Raw genomic sequence first — 24,112 nt, 5'->3', positions numbered from 1 at the left:
CCTCGACTGCTTGAGCACCTTGAAATGTGATCAAGCCTTGAGAGCAGGTACCAGGCCAAGAGAAATAGCTCTTATCCATAAACAGTTCCACAGTAAATCAGAAAGCCTTTTCTTCCATATGTCACCTGACAAGTTTAATTTGTCTGCTTTGACAGAACTGTGGCGAGCAGAGCGGACCGTTGGTGAAATGAGAATGGGCTTTTGTGATGAAGGGCCGGCCATCAGGCATGGGAGGGCACCGTGAAGGGTCCACGCGCCAGCATCGTTCGTGTGCCTGTGGGCTAGCTCCGTGGGATGGCGCAGAAGTGAAGGGAACGAAGGCTTCTGGCCTCACAGGTTTGGGGCACAGCTAGCCAATGGGCAGATACAGTCCTATCATCCAAGAAGTATAACTTCTTTCTTTCCTCGTGTCCTTCTCCTTGGAATTCTGTCTTTGTCCTAAATGACATAGGTCCATTCATTTTCGGTTCAGCTTTTTACTTCTGAAACACAAGATTTACACCAGAGGCCGGGAAAATGTACCTTCTCTGATGTCCGCACCTCCCGTAGGGGAAGCCAGTGGATTTATTAGTGTCAGGTTGGCTCACCCTGGATCTGGTCATACAATTTGTTGTGAAAGGAAGAGCTCTTTACCTGGAGAAGGACCCACCTCGATCCGGCCAGCAAAATGGCTTTTGAACACCTACACTTTCCTTATTTAGAAAGAAGGATCCTGGTTGCTAGCTCTGAAGCTGAGCACTCCCTTCCCTGAACCAGCTGGGATGCCCTATTACCATGGCATCGAAGAAGAGATTAGCTTCGTTTCTGGATCTCCATGGAAAGTACACATTTAATCCTTCCCTCTGGAGTAGGAGTAGTCTCCCCAGCGTTGCAGATGAGTACATGGAGACTTGGACAGAGATCAAGTCATTACCCCAAAGCCACCGTGTGGCAAGACAGGCATTCAATTTGCCATGAGATCCATACACCTTAATTCTTTATTTTTGCCCATTTCCTCCTTTCCTTTTTAATATAAGGGAAGTGTAATACGCATACATGAAAGCACATAACCATTCAGCTCTACACATTCAGCCTCTGGATCAGATCATTTCCAACTCCAAACAGCTTTACACATTCAGCCTCTGGATCAGATCATTTCCAACTCTAAACAGCTTTACACATTCAGCCTCTGGATCAGATCATTTCCAACCCACAGGCCTCCCTCGCGCCCTCCACGACTCTCCGACCCTTCAACGATTACACTCCTTCTCCCTGTCTGTGCCTGGGCCCAGGGCGGCAGCTATTCTGGGCCGAAATCCTGCCATACCTTTCACTTCACTCCTCTGTCTCAGTTTTCTCAGCTTTAAAATCGGGGGATTCTCAGAACTACCAGACCCGGTTATGGTGGAGGTTAAATGCTACAGTACATCTAAAGAGGTGAATAGAAAAGCTCAGGGCTAGAGCTTCAGGAGGCACCAGCTCCTATTCTTGCTGGAACGTTTGCTGCCCCTCTCAGAGACTCTCCACAGGAGACAAAAGATCTGATACTAAAGCAAGGAGGAGGAAGACGGAGGAATTCCCGGCAATCCGTCTCTAGGTTTGGGAGAGGATTCGAGCCGAACAGGATGAGGAAGAGCTTCTCGGTTGCCCAGAACCCAGTGTTGAGTAAAACTATTACACTGCTTTGTACCTGCGCAAATGCCCCCACCAGAGAGGAGTAGGCACGCACGCTGTCTCAGGTCGTCCAAGAGCCTTCCGTGACCCTCACAATCTAGAATTCAATGGCGACTTTCAAATTTCCTACAGCAGAAAGAAATGGGCCTGGAGTCTTTTCTACCCAATTTACAGCTTAATTCCTGGCATAACGTTTTAAGCAAAATAGATTCAGACATTTTTCCATGGCACATTTTTAACTATTTTTGCACCACTTGAAAAATTTCTTTTACCCATTTAATTTAGAACTTCTCAAAATTCTCTGCAGTGTAAATCAAAAGGAAACAGCTTGTTTAAAGCATCAGTTCTGAGAAACCAGAAGCTTTGGGAAAATAAAAACACAAGATTGAGAACTTGCCATGCAAATTTCCTTTTTTTTTTTTTTCTCCCAGCCCAAAGGAAGGCACTTACTGCAACATCTACATATTTAATGAATACTTAACCAAGTTATCAAAGTTAAAAAAGAGAGAGAATGATAAAAAACATATTTCAAGTAATACTAAGAATGACAAGCATAAAATAGCAATTTGAACCACAAGTTGATTACAATAAAGCATTAGCCCAGTTGAAGTTCCCAACAAGTTTGACAAAGATTGAGGCGTGATACATGGATTTGTTCAGTTAGGACTGGGTTCAGGAAAACTCAGAGTGGATTTGAAAGGAGCCTCGTGCTCGATTCCTCTCTGCCTCTCTCCCTCCCCTCCACCTCTCCCCCTCGTCCTCACCCTCCCTCTCTTGCCTCTGGTTTTCCTTTCCATATTTGATTGTGAGATAAGCAGACCAGAGATACTATTAAACTCTACCGCTGTGCACTTTCCAGTTCTGATAGATCTTTGTAAGGCCATAGAGATAATGTTACTTACAGAGCTTTTCAACAGCGAGGCCATTGCCTGCCAGGCCTTCTGTCTAATGGGAACAGAATGCTTCCTTCCTGGGGGGCTGGCTGGAACTGGAACGGTGCATGATGTTCAAGATAAGACAACGGAAGTTCCAAGCACGGAGCTTGTGTGGTTTAACCAAATGAGGTAAAACAAGAAATGGAAGGACAGTGGGAAGCTGCCTTATATGCAGCATCGTGTCAGAGCTGGTGGGGGATTTGGAGTTGGACAGCAGCTCCCTCAATCCTAGGGGGATGGCCTTGTCCCTGCTCCTTAGAGCTGCATAGATAGAAACATGAAAGGAAGCAGCTTTGTTACCTTTTAGGGATATTGTAAATACCAAAGAGATCATTGTAAAGTGATTCTTAATGCCCTTGAACTTGCTTTAAAAGATAAAGTAAATTGCATTTCTAATTTCTAGTCCAGCAGCTGAAGATTATTTCCACCCGTTTCTAAAACCAGGGATTACTGTTTGATCCCTTAGAATCCTCCAGCCCCTTAGGCAACTGAGCTCACCCCGAACAGGATGCTGGCCATTACTACAGCCATGGTAATGGTCTCCAGACTTTGACCCACGCTGACCCAACTGTGGACCACATGACCAGCTTTCTGTCCAGAACAAGCTCTCATCACCACCACCTTCTTCTGAACCTTGGGATCCTCATGCGGGTGAGAACATTATGAGTTCCTGCCTCATGGGGGTATTTCCACTCAACCTGCTGCAGCCTACAGGTGAGCAGCGTGACAGCCGTACGAGGCCGTAGCTGGCTCTGTGACCTGCAACTGGTCCCTTAACTCTCTGGCTGTCCATTTCCTCATCTGTAAAATGGGAAGAAGACCCACCTCATAGTGAATTCAAAGGCATGTAATTCTTGTTTAGACTTGGCTTCTCGAGTTCTGACTCACGTTTTCAGTCTCTCCCTTGTTTGTGGACTTCTGACAGAAACCAGTGATGCCCCTGGCTTCCTCCTCAGCTTTCCTCCACGGACACAACTTAGATTCTCTGCTTATAGGTCAAGGGGCTCACACCAACTCAGGTCCCACCTACCTGGCTAGAGCTCACCTGGGCCTAATCATCCCCCGCCAGGGGAAGGTGGGGTGTGGGGTATGGACTGACCCCTGCTCAGAAGCCATCGCTAAACAGACAAAAGGTGGGGTCTTCTCAGCTTCTAGACTCTCCTCCTTGACTCATTCCTTAAGCTGCCTTCTAGGATGGTGCCCTTTGCCTGGTTTTTCAGGTATTCCTCTCAGTAAAGCATTTTTTTGAGAACAAACACCAACATAGACTTACAGACTTATACATTATACATCCCCACTCTTCTGCTGATATGCTTTGGGCATTCTGAAAACACACAAACAGTTCCAAAGGCCCAAGAGCAGGTCCACCGGTGAACACGAGCCCCCATTCTCAGCACAGGAACATCCACCCCACGTCAGGCCAGCTCTGTGGGCAAGTGTCCTGTGTCATCAAGCAGGACAACTAACTGCTCAGAAGGTGAGATCACAGATGTCACCATCTTGAAATTCCTCAAATTTCTATCGTTGAACTTGTGAGGTCCAGTGGAACAGAGGAAGATGCACTTGAGCAGAGGAGGCATGCACAGTATGGGGGTCCCCCATTCCCTGCTCCCCTATTCACACATAGCTTTGGCAATGCCTCATGGGCCCAGCATTCTGGTGGGCCAAGCATGTGTTGGCATTTAACGAGACTCAAACGGAATACAAGGTAAGAGTGTTATGGAAGCCATCTGCTTCCAGAGTGTGGTAGAACGTGCACATTTTAAGAAGTGAAATAAAAACAATTGAGTTAGTTTTGTGAAGCGTTTCCACTGTTCTGGTAAGAATTAAATTCGTACGCATGTACGCAGTACAAAAAACAAATTGCATAATTTCAGTGATTTCGCAGAGACAAGTTAAGTGCTCTTCGATCCCCATTTGAAATTGGCATTCCACGATACAAAGATGAATGGTATAATTCATGCTAATAATTTAAAATTTTAATTTTTGTTGACTTAAAATGACATCAGACGGCAAATAAGAAAAAGGCCATGACAAGTTAAGAAAAAGACTGTGAAGAAAAGAACCTTTTTTCTATTTTAGTACCTTTAGTGCCCTTTCTTTCTTGCTCTTGGAATGAGAAGCTTCACGAATCTACACTGTAACCAATTTTGCCTCCGGTCCCTGGGCCCATGTCCAAATGACCAACCTATCTCTAACCAGAGTGAGTTCACCCAACTTTCTGTCTCACTGGAAGAAAGGGAAGATTCTGTCGCTGTTTTGCCCCAGGAAGAGATCTGTCCTTCCAAAGCCATGGTTCCTGTATCCAATTGTTTCCATTCTTCATATTTTGTTCATTCAACAAATATTTGTGTGTTTATATAGTTAAAATAATGAGATGCTAATTATGTGCCCAAGAGAATACCAACCCGTTTCTGACGTAGCAGAAATGTCCTGCCTCAATGGAAAGATCTCAGTTCAGAAGAATACTGCTAGAAAACAGGAGACAGAGTCCTAGGAGAACCATCTCTCAGCATTCTTCATCCATACCCAGGAGCTAATGATTTCCAGAGGTGGCCATTGCAAAGAATTCACAGGAACGTGGGTCACTGTGTCAAGGATCATGTCAAGAAGAGAAGGTCACCAGTTTCAAATATTTCAGAGGTGGAAAGGTCATTCGTATAAATACCATATCCTTCACATTCAGCACACCACAGTACGTGCTTTGTCACAGTTTGGTGGGCCACCAGCTGTCACTGACAGAACCTCCATCCAAAGGAAATTTCTCAGTCTTCACCAACCAGATGTCACTCTCACTTCTTCGTTGACAGCTTCTTCTAGGAGAGGGTATGGATTGGGCTTTTGCCTGTGGAATTGACTAAGTGAGTGATTCAGAAAGGGTAGTCCGGGCACCTCTGGGGCTTCTAGAGAGCCTTCCAATGGGTTCATTCAGTTAAAACCATTTTCTTAATAACACTGGAATGCTATTTGCCTTTTCCACTTTCATTCTTTCGTAAGTTTATAGTGTCTCTTTCTAGAAGCTCTAGTACATGAAGATTTCTTTGATAGCTAAGGAATGGAATGGGTATTCTTCTATGTTAAAGAGTTATCCATTTTAATTTCCAATACAGTTAATATTTATAAATGCCATCTCTCTTAGATCATCAATAATTTGAGGTCCTAAGTCCAGAACGTTTGAGAAGGGCGGGACTAAGTGAAGTTGGGTACCTACAACCTTTTCCATTTATCCAAAGCCAGGTATACTCTCCCCTTCCCAAGTCCATTCTTCCTCCCAGACCCAGCAATTTCCAATGATCCTTTTAACTCACTAAGGAGATTGCCATGTTCATGACCAATGGGCAGACAAGTATAATTCAGCCTTGGTCACTTTGGCAGACAGAATACTGGATGTGTACACAGACAAGGCTCTGCACAGTGACTCTTCACATGACACAAGCCCCGAGCCACACTTTACATGAGCAAGGTGATTTAAAATGCCCTTGCATAAAGAACAGCCCAGTATACATTAATTTTTCAAGTACATTTAAAGAATATAACTGGGTTTCCCAAGCCATTAATAACTAATAATTAATTAATTAAAAAGTTAGATCAATTGCTTCCAACAGGGCATATCCCTGGAAAAGGAAATGTCTTCTACTCCCTAAAGAATGTCACATACACACACACACACACACACACACACACACACACACATACACACACACACACCCACAGAGGAAACCCGTCAGGGACACATAGGGTATTTCCTGTTATAGCGCAACCAACGCTTTTACCTTTTCATGAACTATGAGTCATTCTGCCCCAGAGAGGGCTTTTGGAGCTTCATAAATATTGATCATATGCCCTAAATTCTAACAGGCAGTTTCCTCAAATATGAATGATACTTCTCAACTTCATTCTTCATTCTCCATATTCAGTCACAGCGTCGACCGCCATGGAGGGAAAAGACATTCCATGCCGACGGAGGCTCCTGCTAACTGAACCGGAGCCACTTCAAGTTCCAAGTCTGTCTACCTGCCTTCCTCCCTGCCTCCCTCACACTCATTCATTCATTTATCACCATTCCTGAACCACGAGCCAGGAACTGTGCTGGGCCCTGAGAGCACAATGACAAATAAAACCAAATGTGCCATCAAAAGAGCTCACGTTCTTCTGGATGTTGAATAGAATCTGCTCTAAAATTGATCTCAGTGGTCTTTAAAGTGACATAGGTGAAGAAAATATTAGAACTTCTACTAATTTGTTATCTTGTGTCTGTTTCCCAGTTTAGCAGCACATGCATAAATTATAAATTAAAATACACACCCACTCTGGAAATGAGGACCCCCCAAAGTTTTTACTGACAGGGTGTTGCAATTCAGAAAGGTTAGGGACAAAGATTGAACATGACTTGCTAGGCCTTCTTTTTTAGTCTGGTGTCATTATCAGCCCTTCCTTGGCTGTTCAGCAGCTGCCTGGAAGTTCTTCATAAAATTCCGATAAGCTCTTAGCTGTAATGGAATGAAGGTAAGGTCTATAAGGGAATGAAGAGATGATAGACTAGATCTGTTCTTTTGCCAAAGCAGCAAGGGCCAGAGCAGTGACTGACTTGCCGAAGCCCTATCCCAATCTGGTGAAGGATTTAGCAATGGTTTTGAAAGTGTGATTCTGAGTCACCATCACATTGGGAGAGGCTTTGTGGAAATGCAAAATGCTGGCCTGAGGACCTGGACGTTTTGGATCCGAATCTCCAGGGCCAGGGGCCCCCTCGGCTCCAGGCTCCCTGTTTACAATAAACTCCCCGGGAGATCCCTAAGCCCTCTGGGGGCTGCGGGAGTGGAAGGCGTAGACCTGGCCAAGGTTCCCGAGTTCCGAGTGCCAGGCTCTCTCTCCTCCAGGCAGGTTGTCATGGCTTTGAGAGCAGGAACTGTGGGGTTCAGGAACAGATGTGCCGTGCGGTTTGACCCGAAATAAATGGCTATGGGTTGCTGATTTGACTAATTCTGGGGCTGTTTCTCATGGGTTTGTTTTTATCTCTTCCTTTGATGTCAGGCTGTTTGCCATCACTTCTTACTGCCTTTAGTGTGATCACTGCTAATCTCTCTTCCCTCTTTTCTCATCTCCCCTCTACCTTTCTGCTTTTAATTTGTTATGGGTTGGGAGTCTACATAAATGGGCTTGTTAGGAGTGTGTGTTAATTAAGAGTCAATTAGACATAGTTAGAGTGCATTGCTTTGTGACTGGTGTTTCCGGGGCTTCAAGCCTGCCTTGCTTCCTTCCTGCTTCTCAACTGAGTTCCAGAAGGCAGAGGTTGAGGGACGCCTGACCTCTGGATAAGTGGGGCACTGGGATATTTACTTTCTTGTCACATTTCACTGCTGTCAAAGCTCAGAGAGGCTGGCCAGCCCCTGGAGGAGCCAGTGTGCTTAATGATTCAGGACACCTGGGTCTGACCCCCCCCCCCCGCCATGTTTCTCTGGGCTCAGAGTGATTTACAGGAAGAGGGGATAGGATCCAGAAGGCAGGAGGAAGGGCCGACTCTCTAGGGTGGACCAGGAAGTAGGTATCGGCTCCTCTGAGAAACACACTAATTTCCAGTTCAAGAAGGGTCTAGGTCTGTTCCCCTTTACTGGCTGCTGGGGAATGTCAGCCATGACACCCACAAGGGTAAATCTCGCTGGGGGTTATGGGGGCGGATGGCCATCTCTAGCCCAGAAGGCACATGCAAAAACACGGCTATATTTTTTTAAGACCTTCAGTTGGTGATGATATCTGTAAACTTTGTCTGTGATGCCGTTGTTAGATCATGTAAAAAGCGAGATGGTAAAATTTTCATCTTCATCTTGTATTGGCAAATGAAAATTAATTGTCTTCACAATGCCCCAGGATCCTTCCCCCTTCCTTTATTAGACATAAATATACAATCTTTTGAGCAGAGACAACTCTTTCGTCTTTCCAAAGTTAAAAAATGACCAAAAGAAAAACAAAATGGGAACCCAAAGTCAATGTTATTTTACTTCATGGGGTTCTGTGTTTCTTATGAGCGCATTTTATGTTTTCCCCAGGAAAAGTAATATCTTTAGCTAATATCCCAGGTTGGGACATGCATGACTGAAGCTTAAGTGTGTGTTTATTTTTTAAAAAACAGGATTTGAAAAGAGGCAAAAAGCAAAAGGTACTTTTAAAGAGGGAGGGGCCATCCTGATCCATTTTCAGTGCTTAATTACAAATCTGCTCCAACTAATTTCCTTATTGTGCCCACAGCTGCTGTTCCTTTGTCACCAGTTTATTTTTCTTTGAAAATCTGAAAGGCATCAAGGCTCGCCCGAAAGTCATCAGGAGCAGAACTGGTGTCCCAGATGCCTCATTACTGGTCTCGTTTACAAGCCTGTTTGGTTGTTTATGTCTTGCATTCAAATCATTTATTTTGTTCAAACCCTCTTTTGCTTTGAAAATGATTTTAGAACACACCGGACTGTTTTATCACTCAAGCGTTCGCCTTGCCGGGTAACAGAAACATCATGATTTAATCAACATCACAATTTCCCAATAATCTCTGGGCAGGCCTTCTCTGGTAAATACCAAAAAAGCACAGAGCTCCAAAGGCTCTTTCACAATGACCCAGGGGGTCTGAGTGTCTTTGTTGGAAAGCAAAAACTGTTGTTCATATGAAATCATTGTGATTTTGGAAGATGTTCATCTGTAAGTCTAAATATCATATGGGATGGTTTAGAACTTGCAAAGGCTTTCTGCTCACAGCCAAGAAGATTGGCTGCTAAAACCAGTCGAGGCCCTTGCAGAGCTGGGGTACCATGGATATCAGTAAGATGCATGGTGTGACAGGCAACACAGTTGAGAGCTTACGTGCTGGTTCCCGGGAGGGATTCAGAGAGACCTCAGTTCAAATCCTGGCTGGGGTGAGTTTTCTTAACCTCTGATGTCTGATTGTTCCCAACCGTAAAAGGAAAATGAGTAGCATCTGAACGCTTAGAGTTGAAGTGAGAATTACATGAGCTAATGCTTGGCAAGCCCTAAGCAAGAAGGTCAGTCATGCAGTCAGCTCAATAAATGAGAACTATTATTATTACCATTAGTATTGTTTGGCCCAGTATTTGTCTCATTTTTGGCACATATCAGTATTGTGAGACACAATCTAAGCTGATATCAAGTGAAAATTATTATTAACTGCTCTCGGTGGGTGACTATATAATGTATGGTCGAAACCAGGACACTGAGAGAGTGAAAATGTGCACTCTTAATAATGATGCCAGGGCAATAGGCATAAATTGGGACCGTCCCAGGCACATCACAACATATGGATCCCTCGCCAGAGGAAGCTCAAGTCAAACATTATTAGAACTGGAAATAACCTTTCATGCTTTCTGGGTCCATCCACACTCCACTTTTACAGATGAGGAAGATGAAGTCCAGAGCAGTGATGTAGCTTACCCAAGGTCACACAGCTAATGACTGAAACCTGAATCTGAAATGTCTGTCCTTTCATTTTAACCTCAGTGCCTGGCCCACAATACGGTCTCATTTTCCAACATCTTTGGCAAGAAAGGATTTTCTTCCTTATTTCTTCGACTGAAAGAATCCCAAGCCACCCTACTCTCTTTCCCTCTGTCTTCCATGGAACAGAGCACAACCTGGACAGAACAATCTTCTTGTCACCCTTTTAACTGACATCCCCCATGCTGTTGTTCAAGGTCATTTTCCCATTCTATTGATTTAGTCATGGGTGGGGAGAGAAAGGACACAACTGTTCCCTCCCTTCTTTCCATTCAGATGTTCTTTTAGGACACTCCTGATTATTCGTTGTTCCTTTTTCCTTTGGGATAAGTGAGTTACAATTAGTTCTTTACCAGGATACCCGCTTTCAGTCATTTTTTCCAAAACATATCCCCGGGACACATTTGTTTCTAAGCGCCCCAGAAAATGTGCACATGAATACACATCTTTAATCCCTGTTAATTATACCTTATGTATAATATTTGTGCGTTATCGATTTCATCAGATTTCATTGCAGGTGATTTGCTTAGGTTATTGAAACAAGACAAAAATTCCATATGCAGGATGTGACTTTAAAGAGACAAGGGAAACAGATGATCAGAAATCACACGTGTCAGGCCCTGCTAAGGGGCTGCCCCAGCCTCTCTCTTTAATGAAGACCACATTTTATAACCGTGCTCCCATGCAAATGCAAATTTATGTAGATTGTTTATTTAGACCCTTGCTTTATACATCAATCTCCACGTTCACCCTCCTCTCTTTTTTGCCTTGAAAGAGATAATGTGGTTATTCCAGTCATATCTCTCCGGGTTTTATGGTCTGGTGTGGCCATAAAGATGACAAGAGGGGCATTCCACGGGCAGCAGACTTCTGGGTCCCTTGCCGTCTGTGTCGAATGAGGGGAAGTACAAAGCTAACACGATGAGAGGGGTCACGTGTTTCCCTCCTGGGTGTGTTCAGGGAGGAGGAAGGCACCCGCCTGGAGAGTCACATAGCTCCTGGATCCCACCGCACTTCCGCTGGGAGAATTTCCAGCAACGACCCTTCCACAAGCTTTCAAGATAGTGAGCTTTACACACTGCCTCTTCACATAGTATTTCATGCTTAGATTTACCTATGAGGGTACACAGCACAGGGATCTTTTCATAGCTCTGACTAAAAGCCCATTTTTGGAAGAAAGAACTAGGACATTCAGTTGGTGGATTGTATTTGGTCAGAACTGGGTTAGAACTGAGTAAAAAGTTAAGACTATGAATGCCGAGAAGATACAGTATAGTGATTTCATTTAAGGAAGCAACAGGAATCATGGTTCAAAGCACAGACTGATGTCAGATAGACTTGAGTTCAAGCCCTGTCCACACCACTGTATGACCTTGGGCAAGTTGCTTAAACTTTTCCTGCCTCAGCTTCCCCATCTGTAAGTTGGGAATGCTTAGAGACTCTGCTGTGTGTGGTGCTATGAAGATTAAATGCAGTGAGCCACGTTAAGTCCCTTGGCCTAATGACTGGCACATTGGAAGAACAAAAGAAACAGAGGCAACAATTTTTTCATGTGCTACAGGGGGAAAAAGTGACTGATATGTTTTGTTTTAAAAAATAGAATGCAAAGCTCAGGCCCCAGAGAAGTCCAGACTGTGTGGTCTCTCCCCCGCATGGAGACCTTGGGCCCATTCCCCAGCCACCATCATGCCAGGTCCACGGATGGAAAGTCACATTTGTAACCATGGCTTCTGGTGGCTTGGGAGACACAGGACAACAGGGCAACTTCTCCACACAGAAAGCACAGGTATCAACCCTTCTGCTTAGCCCTGGAGGCCCCGACCAGGCCCCAGCCACAGTTTCCCGCTCATTGTGCATTTCTCCCCTTCGTGCTTCCCCACTAAATGCTGCTTGCTTGCCCACGTCCCCACGTGGACATTCTGCCCTCTCTATTCTCTTCACCTGGAACACCTTTCCTTCCGACCTTTGCCTAAAACCCAATCCCTTGACGTGACTTCTGGGTGAAGGTCTCTCTTAGCACCTTTTTGTGGAGGTTGTTGTTGCAAATACGTAATAATGAAAAGCATCTCCTTTAAACTCCCGAACTAGAAGGTGTCTGTCCCTCCTTCCATCCCTCCTGGACAGTAATGACGATGATGACGAGTGCCAGAAGCCAGGGCCGGGTGGGGTGCCTTGTAGGACAGCTATTTGTCTTCTTGTCCCATTCTTTTCAGAAGACTGAGGCACAGAAGCTTGCAGATGGCGGGAGAAGGATGAAGACTATGGTTTGGGACCTGAGCAGCAGGCACAACAGAAGGCAGAGACAAATGATACTGCACATGGGGGTGCCTGGGTGGCTCAGCCAGTTAAGCATCTGCCTTGGACTAGGGTCATGATCCCAGAGTCATGGGATCGAGCCCCACACCCGGCTCCCTGCTCTGTGAGGAACCTGCTTCTGCCACTCCCCTTGCTTGTGCTCTTTCTCCCTCTCTATCAAATAAATAAATAAATAAATAAATAAATAAATAAATAAATAAAATCTTTAAAAAAAAAAAAAAGAAGCCAAACCATGCTGCATGCTGTGACTCCACATGGCCAGACAAAAGCAAAAAAAGGGCAGTGGGAGGGGAGAATATCGGCAAAAATGCCCAGATGAGCAGGTCAAGCCACCTCAACTTCCTGGCCAGGCTTGCCTCCAGGTTGTCATACTGAACCTTTCTCTGTGGCAAGATGTTGTAACCCAACTTTCAGCCCGTCTCGTACAGGGTCACCTGAGGGTTCGTCAGCGACCACAGCTTCAGAACAAAGCGGAGAAGGGTCCCCTCCCAGGGCCACCAGGGCTCTTTCTCTGGTGAGGTCAGGGGACAGGATGCGTCAGCTTGGGCATTGGACGTTCGCTTTGATTCTGAGCCCCAGAGAAAGGGCAGCTGCCTGTGCTCCCCGTGCATCTGGGTCTGCAGCCCGGAGCTGAGAGCAGAGCCCGGGCCATAGCCGGGGCAGCCGGCGGGATCAGGTTTCTCGCGAGCACCGAGGCCCTCCAGGTAAATTCCAGCAGGTCCATTTGATATGAAATCTTCCAGCCTGACCAAGAGTCCCTGACCCCAAGAGCGGCAGTTTAACCTTCCTGATTTGGTTTATATTGGTAATATTTACATTGGGAACTTGATTAAAGCTGACCTCGTGGTGAAAACGGAATCTGTCCCATATCTGAAACCCTCCTGCATTCTCCACCTGGTGTCACGTGCCATGTGTTTCCCTTCTCCCCTAATTGGCAGACTGGCTGCCCCTTTTGCCTGCATCCACCCCCCTCGCTGACTTCATGCAAGGCCTTCCATTTGGTTCTGCATCTTCGCCCCCCGCCACCATGTTTTAAAGTTCACCAGGTTCGGAGCTGCTACTTGGCTGAAAGTTCGTCTGTCCTAAATAGGTCCTATTCATCACAAGGTGCAGAAAAAAACACCGAATACCCACCTCCCATCTTTCCACGCAGGAAATGTTCACCCTGCAGCAACTCAGACATCCCAGCTCCCACCGGGACGAGGACAAGGGAGCTCCCGGGGGAAGGAATGCAGTAACCGTTGGTTCAGGATAAGGCTCCTCTTCCTACATGAAAATTTTATCGGTATTGCTTTTCAGATCAATATGTCTGTAAAACTGAAGGGGAGGCTACTGATGAAGTGTTTGTTCACTGACATGTCCAGGAATTCCCTCCACTGGCTCAGTTCCGCAAGTTTCTATCGATTGCCCCCCTTTGAATGCAAGACCACCTGCCAGCGGATACACCGGCAAGGAACATTACATCCGAGGGATGGCTGCGGGTGTATTAGTGGGTGGAGACATGGGTGGGAATCAGACATGAAAGGGTTGAATAACAACATAGACTCGGGAGTGAACACTCTGTTGGCCTGTGTGCGTGGAGAACCAGCTTTGCCATGAGCTAGCCCTGGTATATTTAGTAAGTTGCACAACCTCCTGGGCCTCAAGGACTTTCCCTGTTAAGCAAGGACCCAGCAGGGAAATGAGGTCAATTTCAGCTTGATAAACGTGTGACTCCAACAATAGAAGAAAACAACGGATAAGTATCATAAGATTGAATGTGAAGAAGTTGCACACATGAGATCTATTCAGAGGAAGAGGCCAACACGGAGGGCTGGTGCTGGGAAGGGGGTCACAGTCCAGAGCCTGGGCCACCTGGGAACACTGGTCCTACAGCCTTGGACTGATGGTTCCTGTGGCAACCATGTGGTATGAGGTATAGATGGTGCATCTTCCTGGTAGTTTGGAAATCAGAGATCAACCTTCCATCTAGGGAGTGTTTTTCTCCATCTCAGGCATGCGATTTCATGTTGTCCTTACCACAGCCCCGTGAAATGGGCATTATTGTTCCCATTTCACAGATGAAGTTGGACGCTCAGAGGGTTAATATCCTCTGTCCCATGGAGAATAGAAGCAAGATGTGAACCTGGCTTCATCCATCCTAAAGCCCACACTCTTCCCCCAGAGCCACGGTGCTGGGCCTCAGTGTTCCACTCTGAGTCAGCTCAACATTACTCCAGTGAGTGTTGCGTTAAAGGAGACAACTATAGACTCACTCACCGAACACCACCTGCGAAGGAAAGCGACAGGTACACACAGCTCACTGAGGGAGCATCTGGTCTACCCTCCTGCACAATGAGAGAGCCCAAGCTTCTTTGTGGGAGCAAAGCCAAATGCTTGGAAAGGAATAAAAACAATCCACATAACAATGAGTTAAAAGACTATATCAAAAGGAAGGCAGACCAGCAGCTGAAAAATATTCAGGGATCTGAAACTTCTTCTTTGAATCCAGGAGGGTGGTGGGGGCACCCTGCAGGATATAGAGAGGCAAGGAGACCTCTCCCTGTTCTGTCCTTCAGTCAATCGGGCAACAGTATTCACTCATAGTTTGAGCTAACCAGGCCAAAGACCTTTGGAGGAAGAGGCTCCTCTGTAAGTCACACATTCTCTGACAAACTCCCCCCATACCGTTAGCGCACCCCTGACAGTGTTCACACTGCCCGACTTTGCCACACCTTTGGCAATTAGACTGTGAATGTGGAACCAAGATGGCGCACACTTGAAAGTGGGCTTTGGGCACTAGAAAACCATTTCCACGCATCACAGAAGAGCATATCAAATTATCGGGGGTAGCGTGATAAGTTGAAAAAACTTTTTTTTCAAGATAGTGTCCTTTTTTTTTATCTAGCTAAAGAATTTCTTTCCCTATATCTAAACCATCAGAGGATTTGGTTCTCTCAAATCCCAACCTTCTCTGTCTGTGAAGGTTATTATTGGCTTGGTTAAACGAAGTACTTGTTTATAATAGATATAATAGATGACAGAGTCATTTTGAAATTACACAGTTGGTGTAATAAAACCAGTTAAAACCTTATTTAAAAAATGTCACAGTTGGTCAAATGTATTAATGGCATATGGTTTCGTTTTCTTTCTTTCTTTTTTTTCCCCCAGAACAATATGTGCATTCTCATTTCACAGAGTAGAGGATTAATGGAGCAAGATAAACTTTCTCATGGCTTTTCTTCTAGACAATCTACACTTTCATTAACTGACTCTAGCTTTATTTACCCCCTTCCTATGTCTTGTCTTCTTCTTGTCTCTCTCTTTCCCATAGCCCCCAAATACGGAATTCCTAAAATTCTAGGTAATGTAAGAGATAAATATTATATTCTGTAGAGATTGTTTTAGAAGGAAAAGCTAATGCAGAAATTACACTCTACATAAACAGAGTGCCCACCACTGGCAGGCACGATTATTTTCTCCTGTTGGTATTACCAACTGTAATAATAAAGTTAAAAACGTGCTTCAAAACATAATATTTCAGCTGCATGTAATTGTCATACCAGGAAAGAACATAATTGCGTTGTCTCCTCTCAAATCTCACTCATCGCTATACCTTTCCTGAGACTTCCATTTCGAAGTTCCCTTGGTTGTTTTGAGAGAGAATGCACTGGCTGAAGTTTTGGGGTCAGGACTCACCAGCCTTACCGCGTTGTACCTGGTCGAGTGGCTCATCCCCAAAGCTGGGCCTGAGATTTGCCTGGAGCTGGGAGATGCCATCTCTAATCTCCAACCCTGCCATGAATTTGTTTTTTGTCATAAATGAACCATGGGGCTGTGCTTTAATTTTCCTCACTGCCCTCTGTCAAGTAATAACCATAAATATTGTCCTGAATCATTAAGTCACAACCTGAAACATGATCCTGCCCAGCTCCCGATCAGACGGCCATCTGGAAGATGAAAGAAGTCTATTTGGGTTTCGGAATGATCCAGACTCTAATTTGTAGTAACAGTCTTAACAGGCTGTTTCAGAGACATTAACCAGCAACTTGTCTCAGGTTCTCAAGGAAGGTCCATTATCCACAGTTGGAGGTATTTGCCTCCAGCAGAACTGTGAGCTGTAACTGTTGGAAAACTACCAGGCTCGCTGGCTTTCAATCAAATGCCACGCTCTTCCACGGACACTAGATTTCTACCCAAGGGCGAGAATATATGCATATAACAAATGCATACATAATATATCTCCAAATATTCTCTATGTCACAGAGAAAGCAAACATGGCAAAAGAGGAAAACAAATTGCCATTTCTACAAGCAAACAATGCACTGTGATAGATATATAATTTTCCCTATTACCCTGAGGTTACTTTTGCAGAGAAAAATAAATTGTCCTCTGGTTTTGCTGTGGAAATAATCACATAAACACGAAGAGAAAGCCATTCTCTAAAATCTGAGAAACATGCTTAAACACGAGTACACCACTGGTCAAAGGAACCGTTGGCCAAGCAATTACTTTAAATATCTGCTTCTGATCATTAAAGAAGGAAGCAATCAACAGGAGATGCCTTTCCAATTCCACTTGACTTTGAATTGGAAGACCGTGTTTCTTCTCTGAGCCATACACAGCATTATCTTTATTAAGAGAATGCGCTGAATTGAAATTTTGAACATTATCAATACCCTTAGAATTAAAAATAATATATTTATTTATAAATGCCTGAAGTAAGCAGTAATTTGGGCAATGAGCGTGTCAGCGGAATCTCTCAGCAGAACCAAACCAACGCCAACAGCCTTAAGAATATACATTACATCTTCAGGAAAGAAGATTTTGTACCAATTTTCAACAACCTTGCCCCTTTGCCTCAAAATGTGTTTCAGCACCTCCTACTTTCAGTAATTAAATATACATGTTACTGTATGTTAGCTATGCTGGAATTAAATTAAAAACTTAATAAAAATATAAATTAAAAAATATATAAGTATAAAAATAAATGGCATGAAAAAGATAAATGAAAAGAAATTTAAATGCACCTCATGGCCTTATTTAATCTTGGTTTGAATAAACCAATTGTAAAAAAGTTCATGATTTAAGGCAATCATGGAATCTGAACATTGGTTGAGTATTACATAAGATTAAAACTAATCACTAATCTTGTTAGCTGTAATGGTATTGTGATATTTTTTCTAAGTACTCATCTTCTAGAGATACATATTTAAGTATGAAATGACATGTTGCCTGAGATTTGCTTTAAAATACTCCAGAAAAATATTAATAGTTAATAAAGAAGTATGGTGGATATGTATGGGTCATTACGCCTTCTTTCTTTCTACTTGTATATATGCTTGCAATTTTTAATAATAAAATATTTTTAAAGATTTTATTTATCTATCAGAGAGAGTGTGTGCACAAACAGGGGGAGCAGCAGGCAGAGGGAGAAGCAGGCTCCCCACAGAGCAGGGATCCCAATGTGGGGCTGGATCCCAGGACCCTGGGATCATGACCTGAGCCAAAGGCAGACGTTCAACCAAACAAGCCACCAAGGCATCCCTATAATAGAATATCTTTAAATGTACTGATTAGGAGTCTAGAGCAGTGGTTCCCAACCAAGGGTGATTTTGTCCTTTGACTCCTCCTTGGACTCACTTGGTAAAGTCTGGAGACATTTTTTGGTGGCCACAACTGGGAGGCAGAGTGGTGGTAGCATCTAATGGGTAGAGACCAAGACTGCTGCTACACATCCTACAATGCCCAGAACCGTCAACAGTGCCACAATAAAGAATTACCCAGTCCCAAATGTCAATAATGCCAAGACTGAGAAACCCTGGCCTAGATTATGTCCTATTAATATACAGTTGATACATATGTAAAAGATAGTCTCTGCTTTAATAGTTTCCTGTCTTCCCAAAGAACGGGACAAGAAGGCTAATAGCTGTCCTACAAGGCACCCCACCCGGCCCTGGCTTCTGGCACTCGTCATCATCGTCACTACTGTCCAGGAGGGATGGAAGGAGGGACAGACACCTTCTAGTTCAGGAGTTCAAAGGAGATGCTTTTCATTATTACGTATTTGCAACAACAACCTCCACAAAAAGATGCTAAGAGAGGCCTTCACCCAGAAGTCACATCAAGGGACTGGGTTTTAGGCAAGGATCGGAAGGAAAGGTGTTCCAGGTGAAGAGAATAGAGAGGGCATGAAGGGGAGAAATGCACAATGAGCAGGAAACTGTGGCTGGGGCCTGGTCGGGGCCTCCAGGGCTAAGCAGAGGGGTTGATACCTGTGCTTTCTGTGTGGAGAAGTTGCCCTGTTGTCCTGTGTCCCCCAAGCCACTGGAAGCCATGGTTACAAATGTGGCCTTCCCTCCGTGTGCACGTGGACGTGGCATGAGGGTGGCTGGGGAATGGGCCCGAGGTCTCCCTGCCGGGGAGAGACCAGAGGCAGCAGGAAGAAGTGGGAGTGGGCACGAGAGGAGGCCCGCAATTCAATCTGCGGATGACCTGCTCGGTGTCAAGCCCTGCTCTAGATACATCGCATGCAGCATTGTAGATAAAGAGACACCAACATGGTGAGAAATGTGCCTTTTCCTAAGGTCTTCTAGCTCCTGCGGGGCTTAGGTGAGATTCAGAGCCGGAATTTCGAGCCTAGAGCCGCAACACGAGTCTCACCTTCTCCTACCCATCCGCACATGACCGTAGCCCCGACAGTGGCAGCAAGCGCGGGGCTCCGTGCTGAAGCTCGCTGCTGGCCTGATGGTGGAGGCAGGTCGGCCTGGAGGGAAGGCGCCCTCACCACTACGTGCAGTCAGGCTGCCCCCACAAGGCGGCTGTCTCCGCACAGAGGCAGGGCAGGGGCCACGGGGCGTCTCTGGCCAGGCAGTGTCCCCAGCCCCAGCAGCGCACAGGTCTTGGGGCTTTGAGAAGCTTACAACACTTGAGCATCTGGCCCAGGGGAGTTATCAGGAGGTAGAGAAGGAGCAGGAAGGCTGCCAACTCCGTGTCAGAGTTCCCAAGTGGAGGCCGGGTGAGGAGCTGTTTGGGTGGTCCAGAATTGGTGCTTTCCCAAAACAAGCAGGGGCCGCCTACCTTCCCGGCGGCCTCCCGCCGAGGCCCTAATCCCGCACCCCCGGCGGCGGCGGCCTGGGCTTCCAGAGCTCGTTAGTGTGCGTCCAGAGGAAGCTGTCCCGTCTGGGCAGAGTGGGTCAGGGGAGCAGGCGGCTGGGACGAGCAGTGCTGGAAGCCCCCCACTTTGAGGGACTCAGCAGAGCTGGCTGTGGGCAGGGAAGGGCCCTGGGGCCGGCTGAGGGGCGCCGGCTCGCCCGCCGCGGATGCGGAGCAGATCGCACACACAGATTTCCGTGGCAGGACAAGGACTTCGGATCAGCCAGACCTGGGTTCGAATCCCGAAGCAATTACCGGAGGGAATAGTGCTAATTTCAGAGAAGGTACAAGTCATGGGCAGCTGGCCTGCTATGCGTACCTGACGACGGAGAGCCCCTGCTCAGGCCGGGGGTCGGTGTTCAGCACCTCGGACCCCTGGGGATAGGGCGACAGCTTCCTCGTTCTTCTCCTCAACGCCCAGCCTTCGCTCCACCCCCAGCTTCCTGACGAAATGGAACCTTTTTGGAATCATATCTGTAGGCCATTGCTCCCACGTCCTAGTGAGCCCGGCTCACTGCTGTGTGTGTCCCCCACCCCCCAACCACCAGCACCTCAGCTCCCCCCCCCCCCCCCACCACCACCCGCCCTCTGCGGAACACTGAGCAAGGTCAGGATGCCCAGAGTTTTGACTCTCCAGACTCCTACAGTCTAGAAAGCACAGTGAGCCTCTCCAGAGGGAAGAGACCGTGGATTGTTTGCTATCCCCACTTCCTGGGGGGCTGGCTCCAGCAGGCTCGCAGAGGGCCCCTCTGAGGAGGGCTCTAAGGCAGTTGAACCCTCATAGGACTGAGTGAGGTGTAGAAGTCGGGAAGGAAGGGCCATGATGATCTGAAAATGCCTTCTTTTCATCCCGCTGAAAGTCTGGCTTCGGTTTGGGTCGAAGGTCAGGTCAATGTTGAAGCTCCCCCTCCTAGGTCGCCCCAAGCTTGGAAGGCAGCCCTCCTGGGTCACCCCAGCGCTGGTCGTCTTGTCATCACTCTGTCCTGCCCCTTTGGAGGCTGCGCCGAGATGTTTTGCTTCTCCTGATGTCACTTAAGCCCTATGGTTACTGGCCCGCTATGGCCCAGTGCCCACCGCATCTGTTTTTCTGTCCAGTCGGCTGACGCCAGTCCCCTCGTGCCCACCTTCCTGACTCTTGGCTTGTGTCTGCCCCCACAGCAGCTGTAGCTGAGAACAGCTCTGAGCACCACGCCTAGCAGGGCTTCCCTAAGCTTTCTTTCCTCCCTCCCTCAATAGACATAATTAAGGAGAAAGTGTTGAAGGGCTGGCTGGCATAACTGACATGGGGCAGCCTCCATCTGGACCGGAAGGATGGAACCGTAGCCCACTCTGACTACAGGAGCTCCCCATAAACATGATTCAACTCTCCAAGGTGCTTGAGAGCCAGAAAGGTCTGGAGCGAGGAGAGCCACCGGGAAGGGATTCAAGTGCCTTGAGATGGATTCTAACGCACCTGTGTGGCATCTCCTGTCCACACACTATATATAATGAACCATTCCAAAGACACACAGGTACGAACTGCCTTCCTGGCTTCCTCATGGCTCCTGGATATCCCCCCAAACCCAAGAGCACGACTGACCTCTGCCACTACCAGGCACTGGGCATAGGGTACGAGGTAAAAGGTGGACTCTGGAGCAAGATGGTGTGGATTTGAATCCTGCCTCTGCTGCCTATTAGCTGTGTGGTCTCAGGCAAGTTACTCAACCTCTCTGTGCTTCCATTTCCACACCCATATTATGCAGGTGATTATAGAGCATGCACCATGAGATTGTTATAAGAATCAAATGAGTTATCATCTGGATAGTGCTTGGTCAGGACCTGGCATACAATAGGTGCTAGTAAAATATAATAAATATTCAAGAATCCAATGTCAATTTTTCCATAGAATGGATAGGTAAATACTGGGCAGATACTCTCAGCTTTCTAGGTGGCAGGGTTGAAATTCACCTAGAATACAGTGGCAAAATGAAAGCCTCTTGATATCTCAGCACTGGAAAGAGACAGCTGCATATTTTGCTTTCTTCTGCTATAAAAAGGGAAACAAATAGAAACCTACACATAGAATTTTGGGAGGAGGGGAATTAAATTAAATATTTCAAATAACATGATAGCATTCTCAGGAGAGTACATGGAAAAATATTCAATACATGGTTAGCTATTATTATCATTACTATAGCTGAGAGGGGCCAAGGAAAGAAAAGAATTATTCTTGGATATGTACCCTCCAGGGACTATTAGCAATATCTGGAGTCATTTTCGGTTGTCATAGTTGGGGGTTTGCTACTGGTGTCTAGTGGGGAAAGTCCAGAGATGCTGCCCAATGTCTTACAGTGTACAATTCAGCAGCCCGGCAACAAAGAATTATGCATCCCGGAGCGTCCAACAGCATCACGTCCATAGAGCACAACTGTGATCTAACAAATAAAGCGTAGTGGGGTAAATGACTTACTGGGACCATGATCAAAATATGATTGATGAACTAATTGAATGAATGAATCAGTGCAGATGTCCTCACTATACTAAGTACCTGCTGTCTTCCTTCCTTGTTTCATTTATCAAGCAACTACTATGTGCCAATCACTATACAAATCTCCAGGACTTTAGAGATAATAAGATCTAGTCTTTTCCTTATGAAAGGGTAGTCTGGCTGAGGACACACACCCACTAATTAACCCCCTCCTGCCCCCCACCCTCTATAAATAACACCACCCTTCACCTTGTTGCTCAAATTTGAAAACACAGAATTCTTTCTTCATTCCTCTCTTCACTCACTGATGTCATCCAAACCAACAAGGTCCCATTGAGTTTACCTCTAAATCATTATATCCTTCATTTTCATCTTCATTTCTACCCGTATAATCCAAGCCAGCATCTCTCTCTTTGACCCACTGGTCTCCCTGCTTCCACTCTTGTCCTTTAAAATCCATTCTTCTTGTTAAATGAAAACATGTCACTCGTATTCCTAAAACCAGTTGCTCCCCATCACACTCACTGTGACTACCAGCATCATTGCCCTCAATACTCATTCTTTTCCCTTAGTAGAATTTTGTATCCATATCCTTGCCATGGTGTCTTGGTGGGAAGAATGTTATTTCCCCACCCCCTGACCTTGAAACTGGTCATGTAACTCCTTTGGCCAATGAGCTGTTAGCAGACACTTTGCAAACAGAGGCTAGAAACACGTTTGTGCAATTTGGCTGCCCCTGTCTTCCTGTGGCCCAAGGAAGATACCATGCCTTGGGAACTCCTAGTCCAGGGAAGACGCGTGCAAAGACATGCGGAGCAGGTATGAGCCCAGCCAGAAGCCACCTACTTGCACACCTGCAAACATAGCTGGTTCCCATGGCAATTTCCATGTTTTCATCTTAGCCTTGAACCCTTTTCCTACTATAAAAACATGTCTTCCAAATTTGATTTCTGTACCAGGAATATGCACAAATGTGCATAGCCGAATATGCACATTTTTCTCTTTGAAGATTTGGGACTTCCTATAGAAATCCATGTATTTACAAATGAAACTTAAAGTACTCTTACAACTTTGCCTTAGAGATGTGGAGTCAGAAAGCTCCTGCTTGCATACTGATTTATTTAATAACTAAGCACGGCAATGGTGATGAACTTGCATATTACAAAACTTGGCTGATTTCAAATCTATTAATAAACTGTTATGATAGCTTGTTTAGTCATACAAGCCCTTGCTTAAAACGGCCCCATGCTTGGTCGAATTGCTCTACTATTAAATATTTTGAAATTATTAATTTGTTTCAAAACATTTTTATTTTATCCTAGGACTGCAAAATATGTAGCTGGTACCCCTGAAATGAATGCTTGTAATTATAAATTACTGAGTTTTGTGTGGTTTCTTTCATATACTCTTCCTTAGTACCTATCAGCTTCTGAAATGATGTGGCTCACTTGTTTGCTTGTTACCACTGTCTCCTTCAAACAGAGTATATATGAACTCCACAGCAGCAAGCACCTTGTCTGTCTGCTGTGTCTTTGTAGGCCAAGGGCCTGGAGCATCATGGACTTTCAATAAACACTTGTTGAATAAACAAGTGAACAACTACTCTAGCTTCTAGAATCGGGGAAAGCGCTGTGAGAACTTCATGGACAAAAACATTGGTGCTCCCCAAGGAAGAAGATTACAGAAGCAGCAATGCTCCAGCCTTGCCTCTCCCTCACTCCCCCTTTCCCACCTTTTGCCTATTCAGAATGCCCAGCGCTTCAGTGGAATCTTCTAGAGGTCATCTCCTAGCAAATCTCGTTGAAGGAAAAGGCAAGAAAGGCTTTTTAGGGGGGGTCAACGTGAGGATAAGTTCATTAGCTCGAGGTGTGGTGGAGTGTAGACTGCTGTCCCCCAGATTCTTTTTTTTTTTTTCTTCTTTTAATAATGACCAGAATTTCACCTGGTCACCAGCCACTCAGGTTGGCCTCCCTTGCAGCAGTTTGTGCCACATGACACACTCCGGTGAATAACACAGGAGCAGAAATAAATTGTACAGTAACACCCACTTCATAGGGTTGCCCTAGGAAGGCACAGAGCTGGAGTTGCAGGCAAAGTATGTAGAGCCGTGTCTGAC

Source organism: Mustela nigripes, chromosome 4 (assembly GCF_022355385.1).
Source record: "Mustela nigripes isolate SB6536 chromosome 4, MUSNIG.SB6536, whole genome shotgun sequence".
Classification (NCBI taxonomy): domain Eukaryota; kingdom Metazoa; phylum Chordata; class Mammalia; order Carnivora; family Mustelidae; genus Mustela; species Mustela nigripes.
This window is presented reverse-complemented; position numbering follows the sequence as displayed.